Source organism: Erinaceus europaeus, chromosome 1 (genome assembly GCF_950295315.1).
Source record: "Erinaceus europaeus chromosome 1, mEriEur2.1, whole genome shotgun sequence".
NCBI classification, from domain to species: Eukaryota; Metazoa; Chordata; class Mammalia; order Eulipotyphla; family Erinaceidae; genus Erinaceus; species Erinaceus europaeus.
The window spans coordinates 2736010-2750713 of record NC_080162.1 but is presented as its reverse complement, the minus strand read 5'-3'; the positions used below and the strand labels follow the sequence as shown (position 1 = coordinate 2750713).

Below are 14704 nucleotides of genomic sequence, written 5' to 3'. Positions count from 1 at the left end.
AAAGAATAGGAAAGCTATCAGGGGAGGGGATGGGATACGGAGTTCTGGTGGTGGGAATTGTGTTGTACCCCTCCTATCCTATGGTCTTGTCAATATTTCCTTTTCATAAATAATTTTTTTTTTAAAAAAGAAGTCAACACAAAGGAAATATCACGATGGCATTATAGACAAAATCTCTTTGGAAGAAGAAACAAAACTAAAATCTTTGGGTAAGTAACACAGTAGACCTCACCCTAGTCATTGTTCACGAGAAATGGCTCATGTGGCAAAGATTTCAGAAGAGCAGAGAATTGACAGATAAAGTCACGTAGCATTCGACGGCAGCCCCTTGGTTCTTTTTTTTTTAAATTTTTTAAAAATTTTATTTATTCCCTTTTGTTGCGCTTGTTTTATTGTTGTAGTTCTTCATGTCGTTGCTGTTAGAACAGAGAGAAATGGAGAGAGGAGGGGAAGACAGAGGGGGAGAGAGAGACAGACACCTGCAGACCTGCTTCACCGCCTGTGAAGCGACTCCCCTGCAGGTGGGGAGCTGGGGGCTCGAACCGGGATCCTGACGCCGGTCCTTGCGCTTTGCACCATGTGTGCTTAACCCTCTGCGCTACCGCCCGACTCCCGGAAAAAGATGATCTTTACTATTTTAACAAGCTTAGCTGAATAAGTGGGCAGGGAAAGAAGAATATGGGGACCAAGGAGTGAGTTGCCTTAATGGCGGGACCAGGGGTCCTCAGTTCCATCCCCGCCACTGCGCATGCCCAGACTGTGTTCTGGCTCCATGCCCCCCCCCCCATTCTAAAGAAACAAAGAAGAAAGAAAGAAAAGAAGAGAGAAGATAAAGTTGTACATGAAACACAGGTAAAGGTCAGGATTAGGCATTTGGATATCCAACAGAATAAAATGGGATCGAAGCAAAATTAAATATTCTGAGAAGAGTGTAAAGACACGGAAAGATGAATTAATAGCCTCATTTTGTTAAGAAAAAATATATATAAGACACAAGAGCCAGGCGATGGTGCATCTGGCTAAACACACACTAATGTGCACAAGGACCCAGGTTCAAGCCCCTGGTCCCCACCTGCAGGGGGAAAGCTTCACGAGTGCTGAAGCAGAGCTGCAGGCGTCTCTCTGGCTACTTCTTTTCCTTGTCTGTCTTCCCCCCTCGTCTCTTCTCTGTCTCTAATAAATAAATAAATAATAAAAACTCAGAACTAAGAGACAATGATCAAAGGACATATTGTTATACATCAATGTTCATGTGTTGAATCCTATATGTATAAATAAATGACTATATATATATGTACTTTTCTCCTCTTATCAGGGTACTATTAATCTATAGTTGTAGATTTTTACTTAATTATTTTTAAATTTGTTTTTATTATCTTTATTTATTCATTGGATTAAGACAGCCAGAAATGGAGAGGGGTGGGTGAGGTCAAGAGCTAGCATTGTTATAACCCCAGAAGCAAAAATATTTAAGGCACAAATGAAGACGTACTGTCCCTAATTTGGGATTAGGGAATGAAATCCCTCATTTGGACTTTCATAAATGCCTTTTCATATTTTTTAATAAGGGAAAAAAGTGGAAAGATCCAGGCAAGAAGAATAAAGATATGAATTCATCATCCAGAAAGAAGAACCAGTAGTTAAAACATCCATTTTCAGTTCCTGGAACAGCAGGTTGATAAATGAGAGATGTGAATGGAGAACAGGTGCTGTGGTCTCCAGCACATACCAGGCTCCCCAGCCTTTATAACCTGGAGCTTTCTCCCTCCCTTCCTCTCCCTCTCTCCCTCTCTCTCTCTCTCTCTCTCTCTCTCTCTGTAAGGAGAACAGGTGCTGTGGTCTCCAGCACATACCAGGCTTCCCAGCCTTTATAACCTGGAGCTTTCTCTCTCTCTCTCTCTCTCTCTCTGTAAGAAGAACAGGTGCTGTGGTCTCCAGCACATACCAGGCTTCCCAGCCTTTATAACCTGGAGCTTTCTCCTTCTCTCTCTCTCTCTCTCTCTCTCTCTCTCTGTCTGTAAGGAGAACAGGTACTGTGGTCTCCAGCATATACCAGGCTTCCCAGCCTTTATAACCTGGAGCTTTCTCTCTCTCTCTCTCTCTCTCTCTCTCTCTCTCTCTGTAAGGAGAACAGGTGCTGTGGTCTCCAGCACATACCAGGCTTCCCAGCCTTTATAACCTGGAGCTTTCTCCCTCCCTCTCTCTCTCTCTCTCTCTCTCTCTCTCTGTAAGGAGAACAGGTGCTGTGGCCTCCAGCACATACCAGGCTTCCCAGCCTTTATAACCTGGAGCTTTCTCCTTCTCTCTCTCTCTCTCTGTCTGTAAGGAGAACAGGTACTGTGGTCTCCAGCACATACCAGGCTTCCCAGCCTTTATAACCTGGAGCTTTCTCTCTCTCTCTCTCTCTCTCTCTCTCTCTCTCTGTAAGAAGAACAGGTGCTGTGGTCTCCAGCACATACCAGGCTTCCCAGCCTTTATAACCTGGAGCTTTCTCCCTCCCTCTCTCTCTCTCTCTCTCTCTCTCTCTCTCTCTCTGTAAGGAGAACAGGTGCTGTGGCCTCCAGCACATACCAGGCTTCCCAGCCTTTATAACCTGGAGCTTTCTCCCTCTCTCTCTCTCTCTCTCTCTCTCTCTCTCTCTGTAAGGAGAACAGGTGCTGTGGTCTCCAGCACATACCAGGCTTCCCAGCCTTTATAACCTGGAGCTTTCTCTCTCTCTCTCTCTCTCTCTCTCTCTCTCTCTCTGTAAGGAGAACAGGTGCTGTGGTCTCCAGCACATACCAGGCTTCCCAGCCTTTATAACCTGGAGCTTTCTCTCTCTCTCTCTCTCTCTCTCTCTCTCTCTCTCTCTCTCTCTGTAAGGAGAACAGGTGCTGTGGCCTCCAGCACATACCAGGCTTCCCAGCCTTTATAACCTGGAGCTTTCTCCCTCCCTCCCTCCCTCTCTCTTCTCTGTAAGTAGGTCACTTACTTGCTTTCACTTACCTGATTTTAGGAAAAAGCCCTTGAAAGTAGAATAATGTGTACTGGTGCTTAACATTAAAAAATGAAGCTTGCCTAAAACCTTTTTCCCTGTTTACTATCAGCCTGAACAACATGTAACCTTGAAGCATATGTGAACATAAAAAATAGGGAAGAGGAATTTGAGAATTTTTCTTTTGTAAGCACACATGTAGTAAAATATGGCCATTCTGTTAGACCTCAGAATTCACTGTTCTCAGCACTGGCACAAGTACTCATCTCACAGTATTACAACTGAGACTGAGAAGACAGGAGCTTGAGCAAAGAGATGCCAATGACATAAAGAGGTGCCTCTCCCCTGCAATGTGACACACCTACTGTGCTCTTCGGGCAGGGGTGCAGGAGAGCTCATTCACGCCTGAGGTTCCAAAACCCCAGGGTCCCACACCACCACAAGCCAGACCTGAGCAGTGCTGTGGTCTCTCCTTCTCTCTCTCTAACGGCAAAGGTGAATCATTTTTTAATAATGTATTTCATTTGTTTCATTTTAATGAGAGAGAAAGTGCCAGAGTCAGGAGAAGAATGAGGGAGGAAGAATGAACAGTGCTGAAATAGGGAGCGTGGCATCAAACTACTTTGCTGGCTGGTCTGAGTGGACCAGCTCTGGCAGCCTCGCTGTGGCACAGTGGGTAGAGGCTGGATTTGCATAATGAGGTCCCAGATTTCGTCCCTGGCATCACACATGCCAGGGCGATGCTCTGCTTTCCTCCTTCCCTTCCTTCCATTCTGCCTCTCACTACTGTTTTAGTATATAGATAATAGTCTTTTTTTTTTTCTTTAAAAATAATTTTTTGTTTGTTTGTTTCCTCCAGGGTTATCCCTGGGGCTTGGAGCCTGCACCATGAATCCACTGCTCCTGTGACCAATTCTTTTTTTGATTTTTCTTTTTGGTAGGATAGAGAGAAATTGAGAGAGGAGGGTAAGATAGAGAGGGAGAGAGAAAGACACTTGCAGACCTGCCTCACTGCTTATGAAGTGTCCCCCCCCCTGCAGGTGGGGAGCTGGGGGGCTCGAACCAGGATCCTTCTGTGAGTCCTTATGCTTTTACTTGGTGTGCTTAACCCAGTGTGCTACCACCACCACCCCCAATAACTTTTCTATTAAAATTATTTTTAATATTTATTTATTATTGGATATAGACAGAAAGGAGATAAAGGAGAGAGAGAACAAGAGAGAGAAACCTGCAGCCCTGCTTCACCACTTGTGAAGCTTTCCTCTTGCAGGTGAGGGCCAGAGGCTTGAACCTGGGGCCCTAATCATTGTAATGTGTGTGCTTAACTAGGTGAGCCACCACCTGCCTCCCCCATAACTATTTAACAAAACTTAAAAAAAAAAAGCATGGGGGGCTGGGTTGTGGCACTTCTAGTTGAACCCACACGTCACAATGAGCAAGGACAAGACAGAACCAGAGCATTACTCGCATAGTCAGTGCCACTCAGGAACCCCCCCCCCCTGCTTTTTAAGTCCAAACATCTAACCACTGCACTACCCTCTGGGTCTTTTTTGTTCTTATGCCTGGACTCTGTGTTTGTATAATTCCACCACTCATGGTGGAATTTTTTTTAAGACTTTATTTATTAATGATAAAGATAGGAGGAGAAAGAGAAAGAACCAGACATCATTCTGGTACCTGTGCTGCCAGAGATTGAACTCAGGACCTCATGCTTGAGAGTCCAATGCCTTATCCACTGCACCACCTCCTGGACCATGGAATTTTTTTTTCTTTCTTTCTTTCAATATCAAATAGAGACGGGGAAGGGGCAGGAGCAGAGAGTGACAGAGAAGCACTGCAGCCCACTCCTCTACTCATGATCGGCGCTCCCAGGCCTGTCCCTGCACACACACCTAGGTGAGCCATATCCTCTGGGCCCGGCCCCTGAGACCTCGAGCTAGTGATTCAGCTCTGCAAACCTTTCATTCAAGGGCTGGAGAGATAGGTCACCTGGCCTTGCACACAGCCCAGTGTTGAGTGCTGGCACCACATTGAAATGCCAAGGTGCCAGCTGTGGTGTCTCTCCCACTGATTTTTCTCCCTCTGAATGAAAAGGGAGACTGGGAAGAGTGAACTCATGTGCAGGGCCCTAGCAAACAAAAACCTTACCTTCATCATCTTTAGTAAGGAGACAGTAACAGTATGCATACCATGGCATTGCATTAAAAATTAAATGGGGGGTTGCTCAGGTGTAGCAAAGCACAAGGACCAGCGTAAGGATCCCAGTTCGACCCCCATCTCCCTGCTCCCCACTTGCAGGGGGGTTGCTTCACAGGTGGTAAAGCAGGTCTGCAGGTGTCTATAGTTATCTCCCCCTCTGTCTTCCTCTTCTCTCTCCATTTCTCTCTGTCCTATCCAACAAAATTACTTCAATAACAACAACAATAACCACAACAATATCAAACAACAAGGGCAACAAAAGGGGGAAAAAAGCCTCTGGGAGCAGTGGATTCGTGGTGCAGGCACCAAGCCCCAGCAACAACCGTGGAGGCAAAAATAAATAAATAAATAAATGGGAGGGTGGGGAGATAGCATAATGATTCTGCAAAAAACACTCCTGCCTGAGGCCCTGAGGTCCCAGGTTCAATCCTCAGCCCCACCATAAACCAGAGCTGAGCAGGGCTCTGGTCTTTGTCTCTGTATCTCTTACTCTTTAAGATAAAATACAGTATCATAAAAAAAAAATAATAAGTGAGTTGGTGGGCAGGGTTATCCAGAAGACTTTCATGCCTGAGGCTTTGCAGTGCCAGGTTCAGTCCCCAGCACCACCCCAAGCCAGAGCTGAGCAGCGCTCCCCACTCTCTGTCAGTCATTACGATCAATAGCATATATTACTGGTATATGCAATGCTGTGTTTCCAATCCAGGACCTCATGCTTGAGAGTCCAATGCTTTGTCCACCGCACCACCTCTGAGGTCAGTCAGCAATTTGGATAAGCTGTGTTTACCTCTTCTCACAGCAGGGTTAAGGCTTGGTAATGGACGGTCCAATCACAGTGACCTGCCACATGCTTCTCTTAGATCACACGAAGTCCCAGTGAGACCAAGAAGAAAAAAGAAAGAAAAAGAAAAAGGAGAGAGAGAGAGAGAGAGAGAGAGAGAGATTTGGAATTAAATGAGACAATGATTAGTATCGGGTCCATAGCAAGTACTCACTAAGCATGCCAGGACAGTACCTCAAATGACACGTTCACTATACTATAAAGAGACAGCCTTTCATTTTCAGATATCTGTGAAGACAAATATTCAGATCTTTTTTTTGGGGGGGCGGTCATCGACAGGGTTTCACCACTCTGGGACAACTTTCTCAGACAGAAATAGAAATAAACATCATGGTACTAACCCGCCAATGACATAGTACTCCCGTGCAGGACAGGATGCTGGGGACCTGGGCCATGTTCAAGGCAACATTGTCCCAGGTGAACTATCTTGCTGCTCCATCTCCTCTGTGTTTGCAGAGACATCACCTCTCAAGTTACAAACCTGGCCAGGTCTTGTGCACACATTACCATCCACAAAGACCAGGGTTCAAGCCCCATCTTCTCTGGCTTGTGAAGAAATCATGCCTCTCTGTGTTTCTGACCTCATGATTCTCTCCTCAATCTTTTTTTTTTTTTCCTCCATGGTTACTGCTGCAGCTTAGTTCCTGCACTACGAATCCACTGCTCCTGGAGGCCATTTTTCCCATTTTGTTACCCTTGTTGTTATTATTATTGGACAGGACAGACAGAAATGGAGAGAGGAGGGGAAGACAGAAAGGAGGAGAGAAAGACGCCTGCAGACCTGCTTCACCACCTGTGAAGCGACTCCTCTGCAGGTGGGGAGCCAGGGGCTCCAACCGGGATTCTTACTCGGGTCCTTGCGCTTTGTGCCACATGTGCTTAACCAGCTGCCCAGTCACACACCCCCTTTTAATATTAACAGGTCACTGTGTGACCATTGTGTAACTTTCCTCAGAAACACGGATCCTCCTTGAAAAAATCATGTTGAGTGAAATAAGTCAGAAACAGAAGGATGAATATGGGATGATCTCACTCTCAGGCAGAAGTTGAAAAACAAGATCAGAAGAGAAAACAGAAGTAGAACCTGAAATGGAATTGGCATATGTCACCAAAGTAAAAGACTCTGGGGTGGGTGTGGGTGGGTGGGGAGAATACAGGTCCAAGAAGGATTCAGAAGACCTAGTGGGGGTTGTATTGTTATATGGGAATCTGGGGAATGTTATGCATGTACAAACTATTGTACTTACTGTTGAATGTAAAACATTAATTCCCCAATTAAAAAACTAGTACTAAAAAAAAAGAAAAAGAAAAAGAAAAAAAACACTAAAAGAAAGAAAGAAAGAAAGAAAGAAAGGAAGGAAGAAAGAAACACAGATCCTACAGGCAGACAATTTATTGATGAGACAGGAGGAGAGAGAGAACCAGATATCACCCGGTCCATGTGTTGCCGGGATTGAACTCAGGACCTTGTGTTTGAAAGTCCAATGCTGTATCCACTGCATCCCAGACTACCTTTCTCAATTTTAATGCACTCTCTAGCTCATCTTATAGACAAGTCATCTATAAATCATTTATGAGTTACATAAGACCTATAAAATCACATCCTTTGATACCCCCCCCAGGTAATTAAGTTTAAAATATTGATCTCTTGGGAGTCGGGCAGTAGCGTAGCCGGTTAAGCGCAGGTGGCACAAAGCTCAAGGACCCGAGTAAGGATCCCGGTTCAAGCCCCCGGCTCCCCACCTGCAGGGGAGTCGCTTCACAGGTGGTGAAGCAGGTCTGCAGGTGTCTGTCTTTCTCTCCCCCTCTCTGTCTTCCCCTCCCTTCTCCATTTCTCTCTGTCTTATCCAACAACAACAACATCAATAACAACAACAATAACTACAACAAGGGCAACAAAAGGGAATAAATCTTTAAAAAATATTGATGGGGTCAGGCAGTAGCGCAGCGGGTTAAGCTCATGTGGCGCAAAGCGCAAGGACCAGCGTAAGGATCCCAGTTCGAGTCCCCGGCTCCCCACCTGCAGGGGCTTCGCTTTACAGGTGATGAAGCAGGTCTGCAGGTGTCTGTCTTTCTCTCCCCCTCGCTGTCTTCCCCTCCTCTCTCCATTTCTCTCTGTCCTATACAACATCAATAACAACAATAATAACTACAACAATAAAACAACAAGGGCAACAAAAAAGGAAAACTAAATAAACATTTTTTAAAAAGATGAAAAAAAAAGAAAAGTGATTAATCTGACCCTGGTACATCCAAAGCATATTTACTGTATGCATCTCTTCTAAAATAAAAGGAGTTTTGCATAATAAAGACAGAGAGAGTGAATGTTACATCTAGCTCAGACACTGACAGCAATGGCTTCCAGAAACAAAGGCAAGGACAAACCGGCTGGTTTTCCATGTTTAAGAATGAAATAGTGCCTAGATCTTCTTTCATTTTAGAGGGGCCCGGGACAGTGCACTAGCAAGTTAATGTCAAAGTGTGTCCCCACCTGACTGTCGGTGTTTCAGGAACCAGAAAGACAGAACAAAGAGATAAAGAATGACACAAGAATAGCCTGTAACTTGAGTTGCAGAAGAGCAGGAAAAAACTAAGTAGCCTACTTTGACAGTGCCCAGTGTCCCCTTCCAGTTCAGAACAGTTTGCCCACTAAGCTGTGTACTACGTCTGAATACCAGAACCGTTCTGAGAACTTTGATGCCAGAGTGAGGCTCAGTGCCAGAGGCCTTCCCTGCACTCACCTCTTTATGTCTTCTGAGTCTTGATTTTTAAGACTAGAGGATAAGAAAGGGGGTACTAAAGGTACAGAGACAAAGGTTGGTTTCCCAGCAATGTTTTCTTGCCCTGAGGAGGTTAAAAAAATACAAACAACTCAAGAGATACCGATGATTCTTTTCTGTTTGTTTTAAAGGTCATAAGTGATACTTTTTTAAAACGTTTCTTTTATTTATTTACTATTGGATAGAGTCAGAGAGAAATTGAGAGGAAGGGGGAGATGGAGAGGAAGAGAGACAGGGGAAGACAGACCTGCTATCCTGCTTCACCACTCATGAAACTTTCCCCCTGCAGGTGGGGATGCAGGGCTTGAGCCTGGTTCCTTGTGCACTGTAGTGTGAGCGCTTAACCAGGTGCACTACCGCCTGGCCCCATACTAATGATTCTTTTTTTTTTTTTTAATGGCAAAGAATAAAAGCAGGCTTTTATTTCTCTTTTTTAAATTAATTAATTAATTCCTTTTTGTTGCCCTTGTTTTTTTACTGTTGTAGTTATTATTATTGTTATTGATGTTGTATAGGACAGAGAGAAATGGAGAGAGGAGGGGAAGACAGCAAGGGGGACAGAAAGACAGACACCTGCAGACCTGCTTCACCACCTGTGAAGCGACTCCCCTGCAGGTGGGGAACCGGGGGCTCGAACCGGGATCCTTATTCTGGTCCTTGTGCTTTGAGCCAAGTGCGCTTAACCCACTGTGCTACCACCCGACCCCCTAGACTTTTATTTCTAAATATAATGCACTACATGTAGGTGTTGACTCATGACGATGCATCCTTGAAACCTAAGATAATCCAATGCCTTTTTTGAAAACTGAAGCAAAGTTTATTACTTTTAGTGTTTTAGTAATGGCTTACAAGATTATAAGATTATAGGGTATAGTTCCACATTACACTCACCACTAAAGTTCTGTGACACACCCCACACACACCTCCCTCAGTGATAGCCACTACTGTTGTTACAAAGTCTCAGAGACAGTCTGCTCACTTTTTTCTTTGTAAGTTCATGTGTTTCAATACCATACATCTCATATCTAAGCAAAACCATTTGGCAGTAGTCCCTGGCCTTTTCATTTACTTCACTAAACACAGTCACCTCCAGGGCCACTCAATTTGTCCTGAAGAACACAATAACATCTTTGTGTTTCATTAACTATGTTCCATAACGTCTTTAGCCAGTCAGCTGTCAGCTGTCAATGAACATTTAGATTGCTTCCACTTCTTGGCAACTGTGAATAAAGCAGCCATAAATACAGAGATGCGCATGTCCCTTTGAACTGGTGGTTTCATCCCCTTTGGACGTATGTGTAGGAGTGGTGTCTCAGCACCATACAGTGTATGAGCCCTTGTTAGGGGCAGGTGGTGACTCACCTGCTTGAGGACATATGTCACAATGCACAAGAACCCAGGTTCAAGCCTCTAGTCCCCACCTGCAGGGTTCTTCCGTGCATTACAGATAGTGATGGAGTGCTGCAGTTTTCTCTCTTTCTTTCTATTTTCCCTTCCCTCTCAATTTCTCTCTCTCTGTGTATTCAAATAAAATCAATAAATAAAACAATCCATTAAATAAAACAATCAATTTAATAAATAAAAAAATGTAAAGTTTCCTTCTTCTAAGTTAATGACAGCCAGTATAGAACTACAATTTCCAAATTTTATATTAAATATTGACAATAAAAGATATCTCAGAACAAAAATGATAATCCAAAATGATAATGCTGCTCAGACACTAAAAGTAAATCTTCGAATAATGCATCAGCTCATCAGAGTACAACAGCAAAACCAAAATGAGATTATTTTATACAAGTCAGCTTGATCTCAGCAAGTTTTAGTGACCAGATTCATGACTCATAAAACTTTCTAAACTCTTAGAACTAACTCACACATTTCAGAATTTATCTGGAAGGCTCTCCATCCTAAAATATCTACCACATTTAGCCAAGTTCAGTGAAAAAATGTAATTGTAGGTGAGAAGTGGGCCAATACTAATGATTCTTAACTGGCTGAAAGCAGCTTTACGATTCTGTCTGGATGTTCTAGAACCACTGACTGGACAGTGTTCCGCCGTCCACAGTACTATGCATCCATCAGATAGTTCAATATATATATGTACTTGTGGTACAGAAGAGATGCTCTGGTTCTCTCTGTCCTCCCTAATGAGTGAATATATAACCTTAAAAAATTAAATACATTAAAAATGGGACTGACAGAGAGCTTTCATGCCTGAGGCTCTGAGGTCCCAGATTCAATTCCCAGCACCACCAGAAACCAGAGCAGAGCACTGATTTTGGTTAAATAATAAATACTTTAAAAAAAATACACCAGGGAGTCAGGCGGTAGCACAGTGGGTCATGCGCAGGTGGCGCAAAATGCAAGGACCGGCGTAAGGATCCCAGTTTGAGCCCCCGGCTCCCCACCTGCAGGGGAGTCACTTCACAGGTGGTGAAGCAGGTCTGCAGGTGTCTTTCTCTCTCCCTCTCTGTCTTCCCCTCCTCTCTCCATTTCTCTCTGTCCTATCGAACAACAATGACATCAGTAACAACAACGATAGAACAATAAGGGCAACAACAAAAGGGAATAAGTAAATAAATATATATTTTTAAAATACATCAAAGTAAAGGACTCCAGGGTGAGCGGTCAGGTTCTGGAATATGATGGAACATGAGGACCACTGAGGTGGGGGGTCCGAGAGTTATGTGGAAAGCAATAATGTTACAGATGTACCAACTACTGTGCTTTACTACCAACTGTAAACCATGAGTCCCCCCAGTAAAAAAGAAAAAGGGAGGAGAGAATGCTAGGGCCAGCAAGATGGATCACCTGGGTGATGCACCTGTGTTACCATGCACACACCCCAGCTTTCAGCCTGGCCCCCAGGCCCTGGAGGAAAACTTTGGTGTTATGGACTTTGCCACCCTCCCTCTGTTGCCCTGTTTCTTTGCCTTTCTTAAAAAAATATCTTTATTTATTTATTGGGTAGAGACAGCCAGAAATTGAGAGGAGGGGGAAAATAGAGAGGGAGAGAGACAGACACCTGCAGCCCTGCTTCACCACTTGTGAAGCGTTCCCCCTGCAGGTGGGGACCAGGGGCTAGAACCCGGGTGCTCACTCACTATAACCAATGTGCACTCAGCCAGCTGCGCCACCACCCGCGCGCGCCCTGGTGCTCTGTTTCTGTCTCTGTCTCCCTGCAGGTGTCGACCCACAGTGACAAAACCCCAGAGAGCGCCATCACCACCAGCACCACCAGCACCAACAGAAAACAAAGGCTTTGGGTGGGGGCTGGTAGAATAGGTTACTTGAATGGTACAGGGCTCTGCTATGGATTGAGCCAGTCTGGACTCGGTCTCTGGGGCAAAGGATGATGTTTTAGTGTTGTGGCTCCTCTCTCCCTCTCTCTCTCTCTCTCTCTCTCTCTATATATATATATATATATATGTGTGTGTGTGTGTGTGTGTGTGTGTGTGTGTGTGTGTCTGTATGTCTGTGTGTGACCCTCTCTATTTCTCTGTGTGTGTGTCTGACTGTCTTTGTTTCTCCGTGTGTGTGTGTGTCTGACTCTCTGTCTCTATTTCTCTGTGTGTGTGTGTGTGTGTGTGTGTGTGTGTCTGACTGTCTCTCTTTCTCTGTGTGTGTGTGTGTCTGTCTGACTCTCTGTCTCTATTTTTCTCTCTCGGTGTGTATGTCTGACTCTGTGTCTCTATTTCTGTGTGTGTGTCTGACTGTCTCTGTTTCTCCGTGTGTGTGTGTGTGTGTGTGTGTGTGTGTGTGTCTGACTCTCTGTCTCTATTTCTTTGTGTGTGTGTGTGTCTGACTCTGTCTCTATTTGTGTGTATGTGTCTGACTGTCTCTGTTTCTCCGTGTGTATGTGTGTGTTTGTGTGTGTGTGTGTGTCTCTTTGAAAAAGGTCGTGCCGGAGAGGTAAAACCCCAGTGATGACAAACAAAAAGGTTCTGGCTAGGGAGATAGCCCAGAGTACAGAGACTGGGTTCCGGGGTCTCATCAGCCCTCTGGCTGGGCAGTGTTTTTATTTTCTCTCTTTCATTATTTATCTATTAAAGATTTTATTTATTAGTGAGAAAGATAGAAGAAGAAGAAGAAGGAGGAGAAGGAGAAGGAGAAGGAGAAGGAGGGAGAAGGAGAAGAAAGAAGGAGGAGGAGGAGGAGGAGGAGGAGAGGAAGAAGAAGAAGAAAAGAGGAAGAACCAGACATCACTCTGGTCCATGTGTGGCCGGGGATTGAACTCAGGACCTCATGCTTAAAAGTCTAATGCTTCATCCACTGTGCAAACTCCCAGGCCATGTCTCTCGTTCATATAAACAAATAAATAAATCTTCTAAAATAAATAAATAAGATTAAGGGGGGCCAGGTAGTGGTGTATCTGGTGAAATGCTCACGTAGCACCATGCCCAAGGACCTGGGTTTCAGCCACCCCCAACCCCTCAAGTGGTGAAGCAAGTCTATTATTCTCTCTCCTTCTCTATCTTCCCTTCCTCTCTCAATTTCTCTGTCCTATTGAATAAATCACCACTGGGAGTGGTACCAAACCCAGCGATAACTCTGGAGGCAAAATAATAAAATAAAATAGAATTGAATTAAATTAAATGTTTGGGGAAATAGCTTAACTAGTAGAACATTAGACTCGAATGCCTGGGGGTCCAGGTTTGAATTCCTAGCACGAGAATGGTGCTGTAGCTTCCCCTTCTCTCTGCCTCTCTCTCTCTCTCTCTCTCTCTCTCTCTCATATGAAAGTCCTCTCATATATAATAAATGAAATGCAAAAGCTAAGTCATTTAAATAAAAAAAAAAGTTTTACTTCTTCTAGAATAAGGATTCTGTGATCTCCCCTTCCCCACACTGATGCTAAAGTGTTACACTGTTGGAGAGTGAATTAGGATAGTAGAACCCTCAGCTAGGATTTTTTTTTCCACTTCTCTCTTAGAGAAAGTCAAAAGGGAATTATCAGCAAATGATAATTTTATCATAACTTGTTTGAAGGTAAGAAAAAAAAATCTCTTGAATGAAAGTTCAACTGAATACACCTTCTGAGGGATTTTGACTATGTGTGTGGTGACAGAAAAACGCATATTATGGTTTGATTTGTAATTAATGAGGCCTCACAGGCCTCCCCTCAAGCCCATTCAGGGAAGAGTATTTCAAGTCTCCCATTTATGGTCCCTTTGGGATATAAACAATGGAAGCAGTGCGTAAAGCCTTTTCAAATAAGATCTTATACCAAAGTCTTGAAAGGACTTTACATGACACAGGCAGTATATAAACATTATTATTATCAAAATATTATCAAGCTGAAAAGTTTCATGGGTATGTTTGCGTGTGTCCTTGAAAACATATTCTTAGTCATTAAATTTATCAGTACTTAACTGTCTACAGAATATATAAAAATCTGTGTTAGGCATTGTGAAACTACAAACTTGTATACAATAAAAAAAATCAACTTCCCAAAAACTTCATTGGAAAGTTGCAGTAGCTACAGTGGAGCAGGGATGGACAGGTAATTAGAAGTTTCTGGCATTTAAACTCGAGAGAACAGTTGGCATGATGATTATAACTGTTACAGTACCTTCTCACAACTGTGAATCAGACTGGTTCTGAATAAACTCCAGCTGGCTTCCTCTTTGCACAGTTCAACTGGGACTAGCATCCTTCTAGTTTGTAGGAGACATTACCCAGGAAGTTATCTATCCATGGGGAAGGTGTCATGTCCTGAGCCAGCTCCCCACAGACAACTGTTGAGTCAGTGGGAAGAAGAGGTCATGTGCCTTCTTGCCCATGTCACAATGAAGGTCATATGACTTCAGAGGAGCATGTGGTCAAGGCCAACGTGGTTGGACAGCTGGCTACCATGTCTAGACTCCAGAGTGACTGAGCAACAGCGCAGCTAATGTGAACTCCTAACGG

The 14704-nt window shown here is 44.0% G+C and overlaps 1 protein-coding gene across 1 annotated transcript in view; it reads right to left on the bottom strand.

Annotated features, from left to right (window-relative positions):
- ATAD1 (ATPase family AAA domain containing 1) overlaps nucleotides 1-14474 on the bottom strand; it is a 44946-nt gene extending 30472 nt beyond the window's left edge. Inside the window, exon 1 of the mRNA XM_060186767.1 lies at nucleotides 14367-14474. The gene's annotated coding sequence lies outside the window, so the exon portion shown is untranslated. The remainder of the gene's footprint in view (nucleotides 1-14366) is intronic.
- Nucleotides 14475-14704: the final 230 nt, after the last annotated feature.